The following is a 22,768-nucleotide window of genomic DNA, read 5'->3' as shown; positions in this document are numbered from 1 at the left end:
TTTTTTTATTCTCACTGTTTTTATGATTCTTTCCTTGGCCTCTGTATTAGTCATTTTGATAATTACATGGCTTGGGGAGGTCTTTCTTTGATTTTGTCTTAATGGTATTATGTATGTCTTCTGCAGGTAGATGCCCAAGATTTTTTTCTATGTTTGGAAAATCCTCTAAAATTATTTCTCTGAAGAGATTATGGATACCCTTGTTTTGTGTTTCCAATTTCTTTTTCAATGTTTCATACTGTCCTATAATTGCTGGATGTTTTGGTTCTGTTGTTGTAATGTCTTCTTTATACTGTTGACTGTGCTTTTGGTTTTGAATAAACTGTCTTCTAAGAGCAATACCCTGTTTTTATATAGTTTAATTTGCCAGAGTTGTTTTCTATTGCTTTCTTCAATTCATTTATTGACTCCATTTCATTCAAAGCTGCTTTCTGGTTTTTTCTTAAAGCCTCAATTTTTTATTTATTTTTCTGTACACTTTCTGTAAGGCCTTTCATCATATTAAAAAACAAAATTCAGAATTCCCCTTCTTGCATTTCTTGTACATTAGTATTGATGATTTTCCTTTTTGTTGACTTGTGGGATTTTGTTTCCTCACTGTTCCATTCTCATACTTTCAGAGTTCTAGGTTTTGCTTTTTTCATTGTCTTGGCACCTTCTTCCTTTTTGTATGAGTCCTGTGTTTATTTGCTATCCTTTAATTATGTTCTTGCTTTGGGTATATATTTACCTTTACCAATCTGACTCAAATACTCAAATTTTGAATTCATCCTCCAGAGCCTCTTTAACTAGATTTAGTTCATATTGCTGGTAAACAGGAGTCTCTGATTAGCTACAGGTCACTGTGCTATTCTAGCTCAAACACCAAAGGAACAGAGACTATGATGCTTTATTCAAAGCCTGCAGCCTTATGGTTGTGACTTAGTATACCCCAGATATCACTGCAACTCTGCTACTCTGCTGATTGTGAGCTCATGATACTGCAGAGTGCTGATCTTTGGCTTCTGTGACTTGTGGGCTTAGGCTCAGCCAACCATTGCTATGTTTGAACTTATGAGTGGTTCACTTGGTTTTGATGGCCCCTGAGACACCACTCCAGATCTGCTTATATGGTCATGTGAGAGACTTTCAGTCATTATCTTACATGCATGTGAGGTATAAACTCTGCTGGCTGAAAGAATATTAAATTCCCAGATTTTGGCTGTGATCAAGTGATACCATGGCCTCTTGGATCAGTTTGACTGATATGGCACCATTGGTGCTTTTTGCCCAAGGCCAAATGTCTATCGGGAATACAATGCACAGTTCCAGGCCAGGAATTTGGGTGGCTCACTTACTTAGTTCCATGGATACTATGCATGTTCTTCTGGGGGCTTTTGCTGTCCTCTGGTGCTGGTGCTTTGTGGTGCCTAAATATGGCCAGGTGCAAGTTAATTGCTTTCAGAGCCTGCAACTTGGTAAAAATTTCTCCCTGGCAACACTAGTTGGTGTCCTATGGTGACAAATAAGAGCCCTACAAGGGATCCATGAACTGCAGACCGCAGTTCCCTTTGCCTGTCTCTACATGCTATCTATTAATCCATATTTTGGCTGTAACCAAAAGGAGGCCTCCAAGTCTCAGGTCCCCCAGAAGTTTATTTCCTTGGCACGTAAGTCTCTGTGACTGTACACGGCCAGCTTCTCGTGCTGGAATGAATTATTTATTTATTTATTTATTTATTTATTTATTTTTGGTGGTACTGGGAAGCCCTTCTACTCCGGGCTACACTCCCAGACCTATTTTTACATTTTTATTTGGAGAGAGGGTTTCCTAAGCCAGTGAGCGCAGCTGGATTCGAACCTGCGCAATCCTCCTGTCTCTGCCTCCCAAGTGCGGGGATTACAAGCATGTGCCACCAAGCCTGGCTTTGGAATGGTTTTTTAACTTACATTGTTGATGAGTGCTGCCCCATATCACTGCCAGAAGAGATGGGTTTAGCAGATGCCATGGTATCAGGCTTGATGGTCTGTTTTGCTGGGTCCTTGTCTAGCATGGGAAAAGGCCAACTGCTTTTGCTGATGGTCTGTAGTTTTCAGCCTCACAATAGTTTCTTTCTGGAGGTTTCTGAAAGCTGAAGTGCTGGCAGCAGTCTGGCCCAGATCTATCCCTTTTGATTTCATGGCATAACATGTGACATATTGGGTTTACTTCTTTTGTAAAGGTTTTGTAGAATTCAGTTGGAAATCTGTCTGTACCTGGCATTTTCTTTGATGGAAGGTTTTTTATTGACTTTACTGTCTCTGCTTGCTATTGGTCAGTTTAGGTTTTCTATATCCTCTTGGTTCAATTTAGTTAGATTGTATGTGTCTATAATCTGTTGATTTTTTCTGTTTTCCAGTATATTGAAGTATAAATTTTCAAAATAGTTTCTTATGATCCTCTGAATTTTTCCACTGTCAGTGGTAATGTATTCTTTTTTTATTTCTGACTTTAATAATTTGGGTTGATTTTTGGGGGGTTAGTTTGGCTAAGGGTTTATCAAATTGTTAATCTTTGCAAAGAACCAGGATTTTGTTTTTTTCATCTTTTGTTCATTTTTGTGTTGTCTATTTCTTTGATTTCTGCTCTGATTTTCATTATCTCCTGCCTTCTACTAGTTTTGATATTAGCCTCTTCCTGTTTTTAAAGGACCTTGAAGTATTTTATTAGGGTGTTTATTTGATGACTTTCTGTTTTATTTATGTAAGCACTCAGTGACTTCAATGTGTCCTATACATTTTAGTATGTTGTTTCTATTTTTGTTTAATTCTAGGATTTTTAAAAATTTCTCCTCTTATTTTTTCTCCGTTCCAGTCCTCATTCAAAAGTGCATCATTCAGTCTCTGTGTACTTATGCAATTTCTTTAGGTCTTCCTGTTGTTAATTTCTACTTTTATTTCATTATGATATGAAAAAAATGAAAGGAATAATGTCACTTCTTAAAATTTGCTGGTACTTGATTTGTGGCCTGGATTTTTGGTCTATTTTGGAGAAAGTTCCATGAATAGCTAAGAAAAATGTGCAGCTGTTTGTATATGTCTATCAGGTCCATTTTCTTTTTTTTTTTGGTGGTACTGGGGGTGGAAACCAGAGGCTTTCTACCTTTGGGCTATACTCTCAGACCTATTTTTATATTTTATTTGGAAACAGGGTCTCACTAAGTTGCTGAGAGCCTCACTAAGTAGCTGAGGCTTGTTTCGAACCTGCGCGATCCTCCTGTCTCAGCCTCCCAAGCGTGGGGATTACAAGCGTGCACCACCACGCCTGGCAGGTCCATTTGATTTATACTGGTGTTTAGGTCTGCAGAGTCTTTATTAGTATTTTTCCTGATAAGTTAATTTAATGATGTACATAGTGTGTTAAAATCTCCTAATATTATATTGGGGTCTATTTGAGACTTAATGTCCTAAGGAGTTTGTCAGGTGTGCTGACATTTGGGATATAAATGTTCACTATCATTACATCTTCTTGTTGATTATTATTTTTTATGAGTAATAAGTGACCCACTTTGTCTCTTCTGTTAAGTTTTACCTTAATGCCTGCTTCATGAAATATGAATATTGCTACCCCTGCTTGTTTTTGGTCTCCATTTACATGGCCTATCTTTTTCCCTCCTTTTGCTTTTAGCCTATGGATAACATTGTAAGGTGAGTTCCTTGCAAACAGCATATACTTGGATTATGCTCTTTAATTCACATTACCAAACTATGCCTTTTAATTTGAACATTTAGACTTTTGTCATTCAGTGTTATTATTGAGAGGTGATTTTTGTTTCCTTTCTCCTTGATATAGTGTCATTTATCTTTGATTAATTGCCCATCTGGTGATATTCATCTCTGGTTCTGGTTTTTACTTCTCTTTTCTTCTATGTGTTTTATTTCTTTAAGTATTTCCTCTAGTGTTGGCTTGGTAGTCATTAGTTCTTTTAGTTTCTGCTTGTCTTGAAAGGTGTTTTATTTCTCCCTTATTTTTTAATATCTTCATGAGATATAGCAGTCTTATTTGGAAGTTGTTTTTTTAAAGGCTTGGAGTATATCCTGTTAGTCCCTCCTTGCTTTCATGACTTTAATTAAGAAGTCCAGAATGATTCTTACTGTTTACCCGTTTTTTTCTTAATGTATTTAAGATTCTTCCCTGACATCTCTGTTAGTCATTTTGATTATTATATGGCATGGAGAATTTCTTTGATCTTCTCTTGGCGATGTTAGAATCTCTCCTGTGGATATCCATCTCTCTTTCTATGTTTGGATAATTCTCTGGTATTATTTATCTGAAGAAGTTTCTAATACCCTTGGTTTGTGCTTCTAGACCTCTTCAACCCAATTTTCAGGGAGTTAGGTAATTTTATATTATCCCACATTTCTTGGATATTCTGGTTGTGTTATTGTCTTCTCTATAGTTTTGACTGTGTGGTCCAAGAGTCAGACTCTATTTTCCCTGTAGTCTAGCCTGAAAAAGATGGTTTCCATTGAGGTCTCCAATTTATTTAACTTCTTCATTTTTCTCAAAGCCTCTTTTTTTTTTTTTTTTTTGGTACTGGGGTTCCTGGAAACCCTTCTACCTCCGGACTACACTCCCAGACCTATGTTTTATACCTTTTTATTTGGAAACAGGGTCTCTTAAGCCAGCTGGGCTGGCTTCGAACCTGCGCAATCCTCCTGTCTCCACCTCCCAAGCGTGGGGATTACAAGGGTGCACCACCACGCCTGGCCAATCAAAGTCTCTTTTTATTTCCTGTTTAGAGCCTCAATTTCTCTAGTCATATGCTATTTCATTTCCTGCATACTTTCTTTGATTTTATTTTTTTCACTTATTTCATTTTTGAGGTCTTTGATCATATTGAAAATCAAAATTATGAATTCTGCTCCTGGCATTTCCTGCAGCTAAGTATTTAGTGATCTCCTTTGTTGTTGACTTGTGCGAATTTATCGTTTCCTCACTGGTCTTTATTCTGATGTTTTCAGAGTTGTCAGATGTGTTTTTCTGTTGTCTTGGTATCATCTTTCTCTTTGTGTGAAAGTCCTCTGTCTATTTTTAACCCTTTATAATAAGGCCTATGCTGGGGGCATATATTTGCCTCAATGAATTTGTCTCATATAAGCAGAATTTTGAGTTTGTCCACCAGAACCTTTTTAACAAGATATAGTTCTTAGTGAAAGAAAACAGGAGTCTTTGTTTGGGTGCAGGCCACCATACTCTCTAGGCCCAAAATCAGCAGGGCCAGAGACTATGATGTTCCATTCAGAGCCCGAGACCTGCTGATTGGGATTTAATGTCTCACAGACACAACCACTACTCTGCTGTTTGCCAACCCATAAAACCCTATAGAGTTTCTGATTTCTGGCATATTTGGCCACTGGGTATAACATCATCAGGGCCAGAAATTACTATGTCACAAGCTTGTGGCCCAGCTGGCTGAGCTTTGATAAAGGAACTACTCTTGATCTGCTGGTTGTGATAATATAGAGTGCTGTCAGTCACTGGAATGCATGAATACCAGGCTCAAATTTTGCTGTTGGAGAGAGTGTTGAGTTCCCAGCGTGAATGTGAGAACACATGAATCCCTGCTGGCCCCTGGCCTCTCTGATTTCAGAGCCCAATATCTAGCAGGAAGAGATTGTGCTACTCTGAGCCTGAGACTTAGATGGCTCAGTTATTTAACCCCAGGGACACCCGGAACCCCAGAGCAACAGCAATCGCATGAGACCTTGTTGGCTTCCAGTCTTGATGCTTGTAGAGCCCAAACACTGTTGGAGTAAATTTATAGCCTTCTAAACCTAAAGCATGTTTGGCTGAGTTATTTTACCCCACAGATACCACTGCTGGTGGTTCTCTGGTGATTTCTGGAGACCCTGCAGGGGCATGATAAACTGTCAACCCTAGGTCCTACCCACCTGAGTGTCTCTAGGGACTGTTTGCTAATTCATGTTTTTGCCATTTCTGTCTGTAGCCCCTACTCCCACCTACACAGGAATAACTTGCCAAATCACAGATCCTGTACATCTGTTTGTTATCACAGAAGTCTCTGTAGCCATGCAGGACACCCACTAGGACAGTCTGTATATTCAGGGTCTTGAGGAGCTCTCTCTGGTTCCTATAGGAAGGGATGAGTTCAGCTCAAGACGCAGAAGTTTGCTGTGTGGTTTGGCTGGTTGTTCCCTGAAGAAACATCCTGTCATTTCTCAGTTCAAGTTAAAGTGTTCTGGGGAGTTAAAGTCTTGATGTATTTGAACATGGAGAGTAAAATGTGATTGCTTTTGGTGATGGTTTTCTACAGTCACTGGCTCAACAAGATTCTGCTTCTTTGCTGCAGTTGGTCTGAGAGCTGTAGGGTCCCCTAAGCACCTGCCACAGCATGGGCTTGCTTCACCACTCACCAGGTCAGATGTTGGGAGCTCTTTTCAATCCTCTGCTCTCTGTACTGGATCCAATTCCATCACATTTTAACTGTCATTTTTTTGTTGTGGAGTTCTGACTGCTTTTCTTCTCTTTTCAAGAAGCAGCCTTCTCATTGGTTTAGTTCGGAGTCTCAAAGCAATTGCAACGTGCTGTGTTACTCTATTTCATTATCTTTAATCTCTAATCTTTGACTTTTTTTTTTTTTTGGTGGTACTGGGGTTCCTGGAAGCCCTTCTACCTCCGGGCTATGCTCCCAGACCTATTTTTATACGTTTTTATTTGGAAACAGGGTCTCTTAAGCCAGCGTGGCTGGCTTTGAACCTGCGCGATCCTCCTGTCTCCGCCTCCCAAGCACGGTGATTACAAGCTTGCGCCACCACGCCCGGCTAATCTTTGACATTTTAACACCAAGAGAGAAATAGAAAAGCTAGAAAGAAGCTGGGTGTGGCATTGCACACCTAGAATTCCAGTACTTGGGAGGCTGAGAGAGGAGGATCAGAGATTTGAGGTCAGTTTTAGCAACTTAGCAAGACCTTGTTTCAATATAAAAAATAAAAGAAGTCTAAGGATGTGGGATGTAGCTCAAAGGTAGAATGCCCTTGAGTTCAATGCCCAGTACCAAAAAAAAAAAGAGAGAAAAAAATCTGGACGAGTAAACTAATATTGTCTTTGGAGAAGTTAATTTGTGGTCATTTTGCTTGAGTATTGTCACTATCTCATATTATTTAATATAATCATGATATTGAGAAACCATTCATCATGTTTGAACTTAAAGGTCTCATCTATGAATTGAAACTTGAACAGGAAAAGGATCTAATTTTTGAAAGTAAGGCTTGGAATTTCCCATGGATCTTAACATCTGTGACTATACATAGTTAGCAATGACTTTAGGAATGTAACAGTGGAAATGGAGTAGAAATGATACATTTCAGAAAGAACTTTATGTTTGAGGACTAAATAGACTTTAGAAAATACCAGATTATATTCCAGTCAGGAATCTTGGAAGAATAATGTTTACACTATTTTTAAAAAAGAATTAATAAAGCCAGGCATGGTGGCGCATGCTTGTAATCCCCACGCTTGGGAGGCGGAGATAGGAGGATCGCGCAGGTTCGAAGCCAGCCTCGCTGGCTTAAGAGACCCTGTTTCCAAATAAAAAGTATAAAACAGTGTAGCCCGAAGGTAGAGGCTTTCCAGGAACCCCAGTACCACCAAGAGAGAGAGAGAGAGAGAGAGAGAGAGAGAGAGAGAGAGAGAGAGAGAATTGATAAAAGACAGACATGTAAAATAAATACTATTTTATGTTTCTAGTAAGTATAATTGATTTGGCAGTGGACCTCAAGATAGTGATATCTAAACAACAGACCTGGATATCTGAGAGGCCATACAGATAAGGAAATCATTTGTATAGAGGTGGATACATTTTCTGAGGATATAGAAATCTGAATGAAGGCATATATTCAATCTCAGTATTATGTATTAGAAGGTAAGGGAGTGGGTGGAAGCCAGAGGAAAGCTCACCAAGCACTGTGTATATGTATGCCCCTATCTTTCTGAATACATAATGATGTGAGATTACAATGCAACAATAAAAGTATTAAAATTTTAAAAAGCCATATATTGAACGAGATGATCCTTAACAATTCAAAATCTATAGCAAAATTTTTCAGCTGGTGTCTGAATTGGCAAACAGAATCATCTTGATACTAATAGGATTTGCATAATAGCTTCTATATGGAAGCTGACATTAAGATAAGCAGTTGCATACACAATGTTTCACAGAAGTTCTACTGACACATTTGTCCAGAAAAACAAGGATTTGGAAACAATAATGAAATGCCTGTTTTTATTTGCTTGTTTGCTTTTTTTTTTTTTTTTTTAGTGAAAATATCACAATTTTAATTGAGGGAGATATTTGTTTTGGGAACTGAAATAAAAATTAAAGTGAATATAATTGGTATTACATTACTTTGTTATGTTGAATATTGTTATAGTTTATTGTCTATGTTATTATTAATTTTATTTGTATGATTGATGAACTATGGAAAACATGGAACATTTCTTTTTTACTCTTTTTAATTTCTTTTTTAATGGTGCATTGTTATACATCTTAATGGAGTATAAGATGGTTGAGGCATAAATGCACATATCACTCATTTAGCCCTTCCCCAATTCATACCCCCATTTCTTCCTCCCTTCTTCCTTCTCATGTTTGGCTTAGTGATTTATATGTTTATAAATGTACATCATGCATATTATGGAATTTCCCTCCCCCCCATCCTCCTCAGTTAGGTCACTTTATTTGCTCATCTATGCTTTCTGCTTCTTCATCTAGAGCTCCTCCTATGAACCTTTTTCTCCCTAGCTTCCACATATTGGGGAGAGCATCTGATTTTTTACTTTTTCTGACTAATTTTTTTAATGTGTGTTTGTTTGTTTTTACAAAAGAAGTATAAGTATATTAGATTAACTCACTGTAGTACATTTATCTCTTGAAACACAAAGATTAGGTTCTGGAATATCAATTATTTTTATTCATTAAATGTCATTCTATTGAGCTGGGAGTGATGGCACATACTTGTGATCCCAGTACTTGGGGGGCTGAGACAGGAAAATTGCAGGTTCACGAATAGCCTCAGCTTCTCAGTGAGGCCCTCTGTAACTTAGTGAGACCCTGTTTAAAATAAAGAATACAAATTAGGTGGGAGTAGCTCGGAGGTAGAATGGTCCTGGGTTCAATCCCCAGTTCTGCAAATAAAATAAAATAAAATAAAATCCATTTGTATAAATATTGTAATTGTATCAATTAACAGGGGAAAATAAGGAAAATTATTTAATACATCACAAATGCCAGACAATATTATCTTTTTTTCTTTTCTTTTCTTTATCTTTTATAAAAAGCAAAACATGAATTTATTTATCACTTTGAATCTTACTATGATATATAATTACAATGCACCAATTTACTATGACATAATTGCCAAATTATCCTTCTTGGTATTTTTTGTAATTCATTACAACTCAGCAGAAAAATGAGATATCCATTTTTTCCCTAAATATAAATCTATTCTAATCTGATTATTCACTAAATAGTTTAATTCTTTTTTAAAGTTATAGGAGGAACTTTAGACAAAGAAGTAGAAACCATAGATAAGCAAATAAGGTGGCTTAACTGAGGAGGATAGGAGGAAGAAAGAGGGAAATTCCATGCTGTACATAATGTATGTTCACAAATATATCAAAGTCAACCACTAAGTTAATCATGAGAAGATAGGAATTGGGGAAGGGCTAAATGAGTAATGTGTACATGTATGCCTTTCCTATCTTGTACCCCATTAAGATGTATGACTACAGTGCACCAATAAAACAAATAAAAATAAATAAAAGTAAATTTTAGTAGTATTAAATAATTACTTATATAATTTAAGATATGAGAATTTTACTGTGAGAATGTATTACTAAACAGAAATGTAGGTTGGCTACTTATAAATCTGACTTAAATACACTGTAGGAGGAAACATAAACATTTCCATATTAGTAAATTAATCATTACATAGTCATATATAAGTATTACAGGAAAATTGTCATATTATAAGCATCTGTAGTATAAATGAATTCAATGGTAGGGGTAAAAACTTTCTTTGTTAATATTTAGCAAAACCTGGTAATGTATCATTAATAGTAAACACTGATTAAAATTCTAACAATACTGTGCAATTTCATGGTGCTCTATCTTGTGTTACAGAAGTGTTCTTGTCTAACCTTGGTTTAACTTTACTCTGTGTCTAAGCAGTAACCTCATGTGAGTCATGAATGTGAATCAATAGAGTAAAAAATACCACATTTGACCTTGCCATGATGCAAAACTTTAGATACTCAATATTGCATTCCTTATTAAATGTGTTCATTTCATTGGGAGATAACATAACTATCTTCATCCTTACAAACATAAATGAATGACAAATTATACCCCAAACGAGCATTTGAATCATCTTTTTAATGACCTTAAGATTGAATTAGAGACAATGTAAGTAAATTACAATGATATAAAGAGTAAATTTATGGTGCAGATTTAACTACATTCTGTTACAAATTGTTCCTGGAGAGTTTTATAGTTTTGTTTTCAAGGAGGTAGAATTAATAAGAATTGCATCAGGAATACTAACCATGAAAACGTTGAGGAATCTCATTACTGGTATGACTCTGCTACTTAGCAATGATCAGATTTTTAAGCACAGAACCCAGTGAGTAAGAACTACAAATTGTAGTCAAGGGAACTTAACATAAACCAGAAGTGTGAAGAGTTTTTTCAAAATGCAAATGCTATTTGGTTGCATAGAAAATAAAGAAATTTTAAAAAGAAGAGAACTAGTAATTTTCTTGAACTGTGATGTGGTACCATTCATATTCCTACTGTGATTAGTTCTGAGGATTCAGAGCAGGATTGTTGAGCTTAAGCCATTTTATTGAAAGGAAATAACAAGGTAACATAATAAAGAATGATTTTAGATATCACTGAGAAAAGGAAGAATGGTAGAACCAGTAGAGATGTCACAGGAAACAAATATGTTAAAAATGCCATTTTCTCTCTGTTTTGAAAACAAATACAGCCTGAGTTTCAGGCACTGAAGAGGTTTAAGCAAAGCAAAATTAATTCATTTCAGGAAAGTTATATTTTAGGCTTTACATTTCATAGGGGTTGAGCTGGATTACTTATAAATCATATACCATCCAAAGATTATTTGTGTATATAGGTACATATGTATAATCCTGTGCACACAAACATACTCACAGAGACAGAGACAATGGATCTGTTTATTAAATTGTGTTTAAAAAGTGAAAATTTGGAGGCAAGCATTGTGGATGGTGGCACAAACCTGGAATTCTAGTAATTGGGAGACTGAGACAGTAGGATCAGAAGTTGGAGGTCAACCTAAGAAACTTAGTGAGACCCTTACAACATATCAAGAACCTATACAATAAACAAGTAATTGATAAAACTTAAAATGAAAATGCATTTCTCTAGTACATTCATCACATGTCAGAAACTCCTGAGTCTCTTCTGATCCTCCCAATAGTCTCATAAAGTATGTATTATTCCATCTTACAGCCTCAGAGAGTAATCATGTTCTGAGTGACAACTCAGAAGTAACACTCTATGAAGTGACAACTCTGCGATTTGAGGTATGTTTCACTATGAAGGCTGTTTTCATTCCAGTTCATCTCTTATTTCTTTTTTTCTTTCTTTTTTTTTTTTTTTTTTTGGTGGTACTGGGGTTCCTGGAAACCCTTCTACCTCCGGGCTACACTCCCAGACCCATTTTTATATTTTTATTTGGAAACAGGGTCTCTTAACCCAGGGAGGCTGGCTTCAAACCTACGCAATCCTCCTGTCTCCGCCTTCCAAGTACAGAGATTACAAGTGTGCGCCACTAGGCCCGGCTTCTTATTTCCCTTCTAATAGGTATACTAGAGTAATAAAATAGTTTGATTTATTTTAATTTGTAATTTTCTGACATGGTAGAGTTGTAATCCTGCCTCAATGAAACATGTCTAACAGTTAAAAAGTCAAAGAATCTTAGCCTTCCGATGGCATGGAATCTTACCATATCAACTGGCCGTATGCTGCCCTTATATGTTGAAGGAAGACTCAAGGGATTTTCTGCTTCAGAAGCTTCAGCTGTGATTAAGTAGCATCACAGATACCCACACCAGAAAAATTGTTCAACTTCTAGTGATATGTTTTCCTGGACAGGCTCCAAACTACATATTGATTTCCATTTTCTATTGTTACATTGGAGAGAAGCATTGTGGATTTAATTTTATAATTACTGGAACTATAAATATGTCTAATGAGCCAAGAATATACAGAGTTGTCAGCTTTCTCACCTCTAGAATGTCATTGTCAGCTCTAAGAAATAGTTTTATGCTTCTGAAACATATTATTTACTCAATTTCAAAGAAAAGGGGTATTTGGTGAGCTGGGATCGTATTTAACAAGAAAAAATTACCTTGCAATTTTCCCTTGGTTTATTCTCCTTTGGAAAAAGAGGAGTGAATGGGGAAACCACTGCTTTGCTTTTCTCTAGGCCAAAACATAAAAGTGGAGCTGGAAAAAGAAACATTAGCAAGTAATAGCCATGAAATAGGGGTCTATTTGTCCCCAAACATGAATATTCATATCCAATAATATCTTCAGGATTTCTTGATTATATGTGTCCTTGGAACAGAGAGAAATACCCTTTTCTTGTATGTGAAATGCAATCAATTATTTGTCAGAATTTTATCTCACCACGAGCTCAGGTATATTTGTTAGCTCATTTTGAAAAAAAAAATATATATATATATATATTTGGTGGTACTGGGGTTCCTGGAAACCCTTCTACCTCCAGACTACACTCCCAGACCTATTTTATATGTTTTTAATTTGGAAACAGGGTCTCTTAAGCCAGCGCGGCTGACTTTGAACCTGCAAGATCCTCCTGTCTCCGCCTCCCAAGCGTGGGAATTACAAGCATGCAACACCATGCCTGGCATCATTTTGAAAATATTTAATCAAGCAAAAAGTTAAATTAGTTTCAATAGTTAAGTATAATGTAAATATAAGACATATATATACATATGACTATATGTTATACCTTTTGCTTCAATCAGAATATGAATTTGAAATAATATGTGGCCATTATAGAACTTTTCAACATTCATTGGTGCATTGCAATTATCAACCTTAATACATCATAGAAAGGCTCAAAGTGATACAGACATATACGTACCCAGCAGTTGATGTGTTTTCCTCTAGACCCCACGCACCTTCACCCTCTACTCCATACGTGTTACTGAGATTGGAAGTGATACCTGCGTTTATGAACATAGCATCCTTTAAACTGTTTCCTTCATCAATTCTCCTTTTTCCTCTCCCAACCTCCCTCCTCCAATCTTCTACTATTCTACTGGTCTTTCTCCTTATGTATCTCAAGCCCCTTTTGTTTCCTAATTTTTCTAATCTTCCACATATGAGAAAAACATGCAGCCCTTGACTGGCTGATCTCACTAAGCATAATATTCTCTAGTGTCATCCATTGTCCTACAAATGACATAATTTTGTTCTCCTTTATGGCTGAGTACAATTTATTTATTTATTTATTTATTTATTTATTTATTTATTTATTTATTTATTTTGGTGGTACTGGGGTTCCTGGAAGCCCTTCTACCTCCGGGCTACACTCCCAGACCTATTTTATATTTTTGAAACAGGGTCTCTTACGCCAGCGCGGCTGGCTTCGAACCTGCGCGATCCTCCTGTCTCCGCCTCCCAAGCGCGGGGATTACAAGCGTGCGCCACCACGCCCGGCGGCTGAGTACAATTTAATTATTTGTATATACTGCATTTTCTTTTCCTTCCTTTCTTTCTTCCTTCCTTCCTTCCTTTCTCTCTTTCTTTCTTTCTTTTATGGCTGAGTACAATTTATTTATTTATTTATTTATATTTTTTTTGGTGGTACTGGGGTTCCTGGAAGCCCTTTTACACCTCTGGGCTATACTCCCAAACCTATTTTATACTTTTTTTTATTTTTGGAAACAGGGTCTCTTAAGCTGGCTTCGAACCAGCAGGATCCTCCTGTCTCCGCCTCCCAAGCGCGGGGATTACAAGCATGCGCCACCACGCCTGGCAGTATACTGCATTTTCTTTACCCATTCATCTGTTGATAGACACCTAGGTTTAAATATTTTTAAATAGATATTTCTCAAGATACTATCAGGCTGAATGTTTTCTCTTACCTAATTGTGTGTGTGGGGGTGCATGCATATGTGTGTATGTGGAGAGAAAGAGAGAGAAGGGGGAATCCATAGACAGAAAAATAGAAAGATAGGGAGTTATGTATATGTACAAGTATATGTATATATGTTGTAGGAACATGTCATTTATATGCTATATGTAAATACACATATATATGTAAAATATAGCTAAGAGAGCAATATAAAGATTTTAAGACAGCCTAGATTATAAACTTGGGTTTTATTTATTTATTTATTTATTTATTTATTTAATTTTGTGGTGCTGGGGATTGAACCTAGGAGCATTCTATCTCTGAGCTACAACCTAGCCTGATTTTTTATTCTTTATTTTGAAACAGGGTCTCATTAAGTTGCAGAGGGCCTCACTAAGTGGTTGAGGCTGGCCGAGGACCCAGATCCTCCTGTCTCAGCCTTCACAGCACTGGGATTACCAGTGTGGATCACCATGCCCAAATTAAACTTAGGTTTTATACTACGAAATTTTACCTTTGGGAAGAATTTTTGAGGATGAATGCAAAACAAAGCACAAATAAAAATTAGTTCATCTTACATTCATAAATTATGTCTCAGATACTCTGTAATGATTATTTCCTACTAGATGAGTCTTCCTGGCTCTAATATTGACCTTTTTAGGTGCCAGGATGATTTTTTTCTGTGTACAGTATGTGTGTGCATATATTTATGTATATGCACATGCATGTGTAATTAGAATAGTTAATTAAAAAGGTTCTAAATTTATTCTCAACTTCATATTATGCCTGTATACTTGGTCAGTGTGATGAAGCAGATCCTTGTGAGCCAGACACAAGTTCAAATCCTGGCCCTGACACTTATAAACAGAAGTCAGGTGACTCCCTAATGAGTCACCGTATCTCTTTGAAAGAATAGGAATAATTGTAATATAATACCCACTTGCAAGGTTTTCCTGTGGGCTTCAAATGTGTGTGCAAATTGCCTTGTACGGTGACTGGATGTTCTTGTAAATGCACATCAAATCAGAACAAGTAATTAAAAGCAAAACTTAATTGCTTTCTATATACGACAGCAAACATCTTTCTACTGAATTCACCATTCACTCTTTTGAGATTACTAGATATATAATAAAAAAATTTACAGCTTACTTATTTCAAGATGTGCTTTCAGAAATATATTCAACCTATATCTCTTGTGTATCAGTTTATGGTCTTTTTCATTTAGGTTTAAAATCTATTGTTTATGTGACTACAGTATAATTTATAAAGGAAGGTGTTAAGCAAGTGTTATTAGCTAATAGCTGTGATGAAATCTCAGTATATCATCACGTGTTAGAATATTGTTATTGTGCACCAGAAAAAAGGCCTTGTAGTTACCACAAGTAATGACTATTTTCTGATAGACTCTGTAATTTTTATTTGTTTAATAATATGCTTGATAACTTTAAAATCTTGCTTATTTTAAAAAACCTTCTCCAACTCTTTCTACTGATATGTAATTCCTTTTAAACTACTTTAGAGGAAATATTTTGGTAATTAAATATCTCCCTCTTTTTTCCCCTGGGACTCACTTTTTTATTGGTGATAAAGATTACACATTATTCATAATCCTGTTTCCCTATGTTGTTGACTTCCTATTTTATCTTTTCCTTGTGCATTTTCATGACTAATTTTATATGTATTTCTCTTTTGTTTCCATATCAAGGCAGGCCCTTTACAAGACTTTTCTATTCAATTCATCTAGTTCTCACTTTGGTATTATATTATTTTTCTTGAAGATGTTCCTTGAAATTAAAAGAATATATAGTACAAATTTACTGTCATTATTAGCTCATTCGTTTAGATTGCAGTCACCCCAAAAGAGGTGTTCCTGTTTTGAGAATTTGTTTGACCTCTATAGAAAATCTTTGAATTCTGCCGGGCGTGGTGGCACATACTTGTAATCCCCGCGCTTGGGAGGCAGAGACAGGAGGATCGCGCAGGTTCGAAGCCAGCCTCGCAGCGCTGGCTTAGGATACCCTGTTTCCAAATAAAAATGTAAAAATAGGTCTGGGAGTGTAGCCTTGAGGTAGAAGGGCTTCCAGGAACCCCAGTACCACCAAAAAAAAAAAAAAAAATCTTTGAATTTTAGTGTCTTTGAATCTTTGAATTCTCCCCTTTTCTGACTAATCTAATCCTCAATTTGATGTTTTTACTTGCTGTGATTTGTATATTAAGGGTGTGTGTGTGTGTGTGTGTGTGTGTGTGTGTGTGTGTGCATGTATTTAGGAAAGGTGTTCAGGATTAAACCCAGGGAAATTCTTCCTCTGAACTACACTCCAGCCCTTTTTTATTTTTTATTTTGAAACAGGATCTCAATAAATTGTGGAGGGCCTTGCTAAATTGCTGAGTCTGGCTTTGAAACTGTGATCCTCTTGGATTACAAATGTGTACCACTATGCCTGGTTTAAAGTATTCTTACTAAGGTATTCCTAAGATATTATAAAGGTGGAACCTTAATCTTTAGGGTTTCTGGTGAATGCTAGAATTAGTCATAAAGGTAGATTCCCCCCCCCTCCAATGAATTGGCATCTTTAGAAGAAAAGGGAGAGAGGCCAGATTGGTGCAGATTCATGAGCAGTGATATAAATCCAGCGGCTTCAGTTACAGTTAGCTCCAGTCTTAGGCTTCTCCAGTCAGATCATGCGGCTCTGCTTGGCTGGACCTCCCAGTATCTTCATCTGACTGCGCCTCCATGGAGAATGTCCAGGCAAATGTGACACTCATACATGCCTCCCTTTTCCCACAAATCTCAACCCTGCATTTCTTTGTTGTTTATAGTAGAAAATTTGGTTTACTTTTAATGACTCCATTATGGCCAGAAGTGATGCTTCTAAAAATGCAAACCCATACAGTGTTCATTTACTTTGATGAAGATAAAATTCAAAGGCAGACATCCCATACTGGGCAGGAAAATTGTTGCATGGAATCTTTCTAATTATTACAGAAGATCACAGAATTCTTGATCATTTTAATCACATAATTATTGTTCATTTTGGTTTTGTCTCTGAAAATTAGTAGTACATAAGATGGAGAAATTTATTTTTCCTTCTTAGGACATGTGAAAATGGTACTTTGAGAGTTTACTAATATATGAAGTAGCCCTGGCATTTTTGTGTATTGTTTAACATTTATGATCTTTTCAGCTAAAAGCTTAATATACAATATAATTTTAATCTCTATAGATAGAGATAAAAATAAAAATTACAGCTGAGCATGGTGGTGCATGCTTGTAATCCCAAAACTTGGGAGCCTGATACAGGAGGATCACACATTCACAGCCAGCCTCAGCTGCTTAGTGAGGCCCTTGATAATCTAGTGAGACCTTGTTTCAAAATAAAGAATAAAGAAGAGGGCTGGGGGTGTGGCTCAGAGGTAGAATGTCCCTGGGTATAATCCCCAGTACTCCCCATAAAAACCTGAAAATTATAAGTACAATGTCACTTTTCTTTTTTATTGTACTTTGTTGGTACAATATCATTATGCAACATAGTGAGGTTCAAAGTGTTACACATATGCCACATCCTCCGGTGTGTTTTCCTCCTCTTTCCACCCTGCTTCCATCTCCTCCCTCCCAATATGTGTTAGATTACTACTGATGTGTTTATACGTGGACATAACATTTGAATTGTTTTCTTGTTCAGTCCTCCTCTTCTTCCTACCCAGCATCCTTCTACTGTTCTACTGGTCTCTCTCCTCATTTATCTGAAGACCCTTTTTCTAAAAGATATTTAGAAACATTACGTTTTGAAGTTTTTCCATTTTACATGTGATGCAAAATTATTACTTGCTCTCTTTGGAATGGCTCTAAGCCACTAAGCTAATTTTGCTTTCAAAGATGTTTTTTCTTATAATTGTAACTTACTAGTTATATGATAAACAACCAAGGTGGCATACAGCTACTCTAAATTCTGTACAATAATTATTGTAATTCTGTACAATGAATTGGAAACTTAGGCTCAGAGAAGGCATAATGTCAAGTGGAAATTTAATAATTGCTTAATGCTGAGTCAAAATTAGTCTTCTTCAAGGTATACACCAAATCTCTGGATTGACAAAACCAACTAGAGGTTTTTTTTTGTTGTTGTTGTTTTTTTTTTTTTTTTTTTGGTGGTATTGGGGTTCCTGGAAACCTGTCTACCTCCTGGCTACACTCCCAGACCTATTTTTATACTTTTTTATTTGGAAACAGGGTCTCTTAAGCCAGCGAGGCTGGCTTAGAACCTGTGTGATCCTCCTGTCTCCGCCTCCCAAGCACGAGGATTACAAGCGTGCGCCACCACGCCCAGCTCAACCAACTAGAGTTTAAAGTGTGTTCAAGTTTATCATTCTGAGATTTTGGAGGATATTTCTTCAGTAATTTTTACTAGTATACTAAATGATTTGAAAAATAGTTCCAAATACCTTAAAATAAAATAAAAGGCAAAACCAAATAAAATAGAAGAGATAATCACATCACATAAAAATGACATTTTTAATAAGAATGTCATTCCATATGCCAGAAGTGTACCTCAGGGCTGGAGTGCTTATCTAGCATGTGCAGAGCTCTGGGTTTAATCCCTAGGGCCACAAAACAAAACAAAACAAAAACAGTGCAACAAACAAAGAATGGAATCTGGAAACATTATAGAATGATAAATTTCTTATTTCTGCCTCAATGAGTGGAAAGGCTGCCCTTTGATGTGTAGGTTGAAAAGCTATTTACTTAAGGGTGTGACTTTTGAGGAACATCTTACCTCCCGTCAATATCTCTAATACAAGGGCCTGAAATTCTAATCTTTATTTATTTATTTATTTTTGTGGTGCTGAGGATTGAACCAGGGGCATTCTACCTTCGAGCTACACCCCCAGCCTGATTTCTTATTCTTTATTTTTATTTGTGGAGGACATCATTAAGTAGTTGAGGTTAGCTGTAAACTCAGATCCTCCTGTCTCAGCCTCCCAAGTACTGGGACTGCAAGTGTGAGCCACCACACCTGGCTCTGAAATTCTAATCTTTAAATTTCTTCTTCTGGTACTGGGGAAAATTCTGGCCATTCTGCTACAAATCAAGTAGATTCTAAAGAAAACATTCTTTTCTAATGAATTTCCAGGTTCAAGAGAGACTATGGTCTAATGTGAGTTGAAGGAACTATGAGAAAAGCAGAATATAGGAAATAGAAGAGAGGCAATATCTGCAATATTTGCAGAGATAATGGCTAAAATAATTAAAACTTAAGTCAATGTATAGGGGAATCAAAGTAAGTACTAAACAGGATAGATTAGAAAAACAAAAACCATACCTTCTTCACATTTTGTGCTGAAACATTATTAAACCAAAGAGAAGCTCTTCAAAGCAGCCACAGAGGCAAGGAAAATTACCTATGAAGACATCAAAGCACAACTATAAGACAGAAGAGTAACCCAAGGAAAGGAGAGAAAATTACCATAGAAAGAAGGCAGGCTATAGAAAACAGAAATTATGCACAAGTAAGTTGGTGAACATTGGCTTTATGAAAAACTAAAACAATACTGTCTTATTTCTATGTTAAAAAAGAATAAAAGTCAAGGAAAACATGTTAACAGGTAAGAAAGGGTGACACTAAAGTGTTTTACAGAAGTATATATACTTACTCAGGTACGCACACACACGTGTCTGTGTGTGTGTGTGTGTTTGTGCACACACGTGCATGCACCTGTTACTGGGATTGAATTTAGGAGCATTCTATCTCTAGGCTACACTCCAAACCCTTTTTATTTTTTATTTAGAAAAAAGATCTCTCTACATTACTGAGGCTGGCTTCAAACTTACAGTTCTCCTGTTTCAGCCTGCCAAGTACTGACATTATAGGTTTAAGCTACCAATTCCAGCTTGGGTAAAATATAAAATAAGTGATTTTCATTTAGTGGGTTGTGCAGCCATTCTGAGAATTAGGAGGACTTCAGCAAAAATTTTATTTAGATATCAGTATTGCACACTTAATCACATGCACATGCACCAAGGAAGGAGTATAAAAAGATTTATTCATGTGGGTGTGGTGTTGCAAGCCTATAATCCCAGTACTTGGGAAACTGAGACAAAAGGATTGCAGGGTTGACGACGCCTCAGCAAGTAGTGAGACTTTCAGTTACCTAGAAAGACCTTGCTTCAAAATAAAAATAAAAAAGGTCTGAGTGTATAGCTCAGAGGTAGAATGCCCCTGAGTTCAATTCCCAGTAACACACACACACACACACACACACACACACACACACACACACACACACACACACTTATTGCTTGCAATTGAGGCTTGCGAAGAAAAGCAGAAAAGTTTCCAAACCATACAAAGATGGCTTGAGAGTATCAGAGAATTGGCCGGGCGTGGTGGTGCATGCTTGTAATCCCAGCATTCAGGAGGCTGAGACCAGAGGATAACGGTTCGCAGACAGCCTCAGCTACTTAGTGAGGCCCTCTGCAACTCAGTGAGACCTAGTTTCAAAATAAAGAATAAAAAATAGGTCAGGGGGTGTAGCTCGGAGGTCGAATGTCTCTGGGTTCCATCCCCAGACCCGCAAAAAAACAAAATAAAACAAAACAAAACAAAACAAAACAAAAAAACTGGGCAGGGGTTGTAGCTTGAAGGTTGAATGCCCCTGGGTTCCACTCCCAGATCCGCAAAAATAAAAAAAAAAAATAAAAAAAAATAAATAAATAAATAAAATAAAGAAATAAAGAAATAAAGAATAAAGAATAAAGAATAGGGCAGGGGGTGTAGCTCGGAGGTCAAATGCCTCTGGGTTCCATCCCCAAAACCCACAGAAAAAATAAAATAAGTATCAGAAAGTGGAAAGTTGTCTAATGGTCACAGGTGAAATTGGGTCAGAGTTCTTATATGTGGTTTTAAATTTCCTCAGGTACTAATGGAAGGAGAACCTTCCTTCTAAGTATGATTTGTCTTTTTGGTACCATGAGGCTAGACGTCCAAGGTCAAGGGCCTGGCAGGTTTGGGTTCTTCTGAAGCCTCGTTCTTCAGCTTTCAGGTGGCCACTTCTTCCTGTGTCCTCATGTGGTCACCCCTCGATCTGTCCTAATCTCTTCTTGTAAGGACACCATTCATATTGGATTTGGATCCACTCATATGACTTTATTTCACCTTAATTCCTGCTTTAAAGGTCCAATTTCTAAATTCAGTCATATCCTAGGTCCTAGGATTAGAATTTCAACATATGTACTGGGTGGGGGCACACACATTTCAGTCCATAAAAAATGTACTATATTCCTTCTAAGAAAAATTGTGGTTAGAGGCTGCTGAAATTGACTCTGAATATTAGCCAATCTATAACCATCTTATAACCAATAAGATATATGACTACAATGTATCAATAAAAATTTAAAAAATATATATGTACCAGCTGGGCATGGTGGCCCATGCTTGTAATCCCAGCATTTGGGAGGCTGAGACAGGAGGATCTCAGTTCAAGGACAGCCTCAACTACTTAGTGAAGGTCTCCACAACTTAGTGAGACCCTGTTTCAAATTAAAGAATAAAAAATAGGGCAAGGGGTGTAGCTCAGAGGTCTAATGCCCCTGGGTTCCATCCCCAGACCCGCAAAAAAATATTATATATATATATATATATATATATATATATATATATATATATATATACCAGTTGTCCATTGGATAGAGCCAATAATTTTAAAACTATTTCATATGACTGCCTTAATGAGTGCCTTAATGAGTGGTATTCACTTTATGGTAAATCTCTGTAAGGCACCATTCCTTTTTTAAACTTGAAGAACAGGACAAATAGGGCTATTAAGTGGAGAAGCAGTGGGGATAATCAATTCTCTAAATAGGCCTTATTTAATTGGTTTTAATTCTTTTTTATTTTTTTAATTTTTTTTGCGATTTTTTTTATTGGTGCACTGTATTCATACATCATAGTGGGATACAAACTTTTGTAGACATACATGCACACATCGCCCAGTCAGCCCCCACCCGATCCCCACCCCATTCTCTCCCCATCCCTCCCTCCCATGCTTGGCTTAGTGGTTGACATCTAGTATTATAGCAATTTATCCAAAGTTAAAAATGATAATCTCACATAACAGTTTCATTTGTCTGATACCAAGCTTTTGATGACTTAAAGATAACATTTCAATATTTCTTTTTACTTTCTTTCTTACCAGAGAATATTTTTTTCTATTTTTCTATTTTTTTTAGGTGAAACTATCATATATTTATATATTTATTTTTCAGAAAAAAACTCTATCCTAATATGGAATATGGACTCTAGATACCCAAAATGATCTTGAAAAAGAACAAAGTTAGAAGATACATATTTTCTGATTTCAAACCATATAAAGCTACAATAATTGAAACAGTGTACTACTATTCTAAAGGCAGATATATAAACCATTGGAGTTAAATAAAAGCCTAGAGCTAAATTCTTCCCTATATTGTCAAGTTATTTTTGACAAGGTTACCACGAACATTTGGTGGTAGAAATAATAATATTTTAACTAAATATTGTTGAAACACAATAATTACATGGAAAAGAATAAAGTTGGACCCTTA

The sequence above is a fragment of the Muscardinus avellanarius genome (genome assembly GCF_963383645.1).
Source record: "Muscardinus avellanarius genome assembly, chromosome: 1".
NCBI classification, from domain to species: domain Eukaryota; kingdom Metazoa; phylum Chordata; class Mammalia; order Rodentia; family Gliridae; genus Muscardinus; species Muscardinus avellanarius.
The sequence above is the reverse complement of the archived record's forward strand: the minus strand, read 5'-3'. Positions refer to the sequence as shown.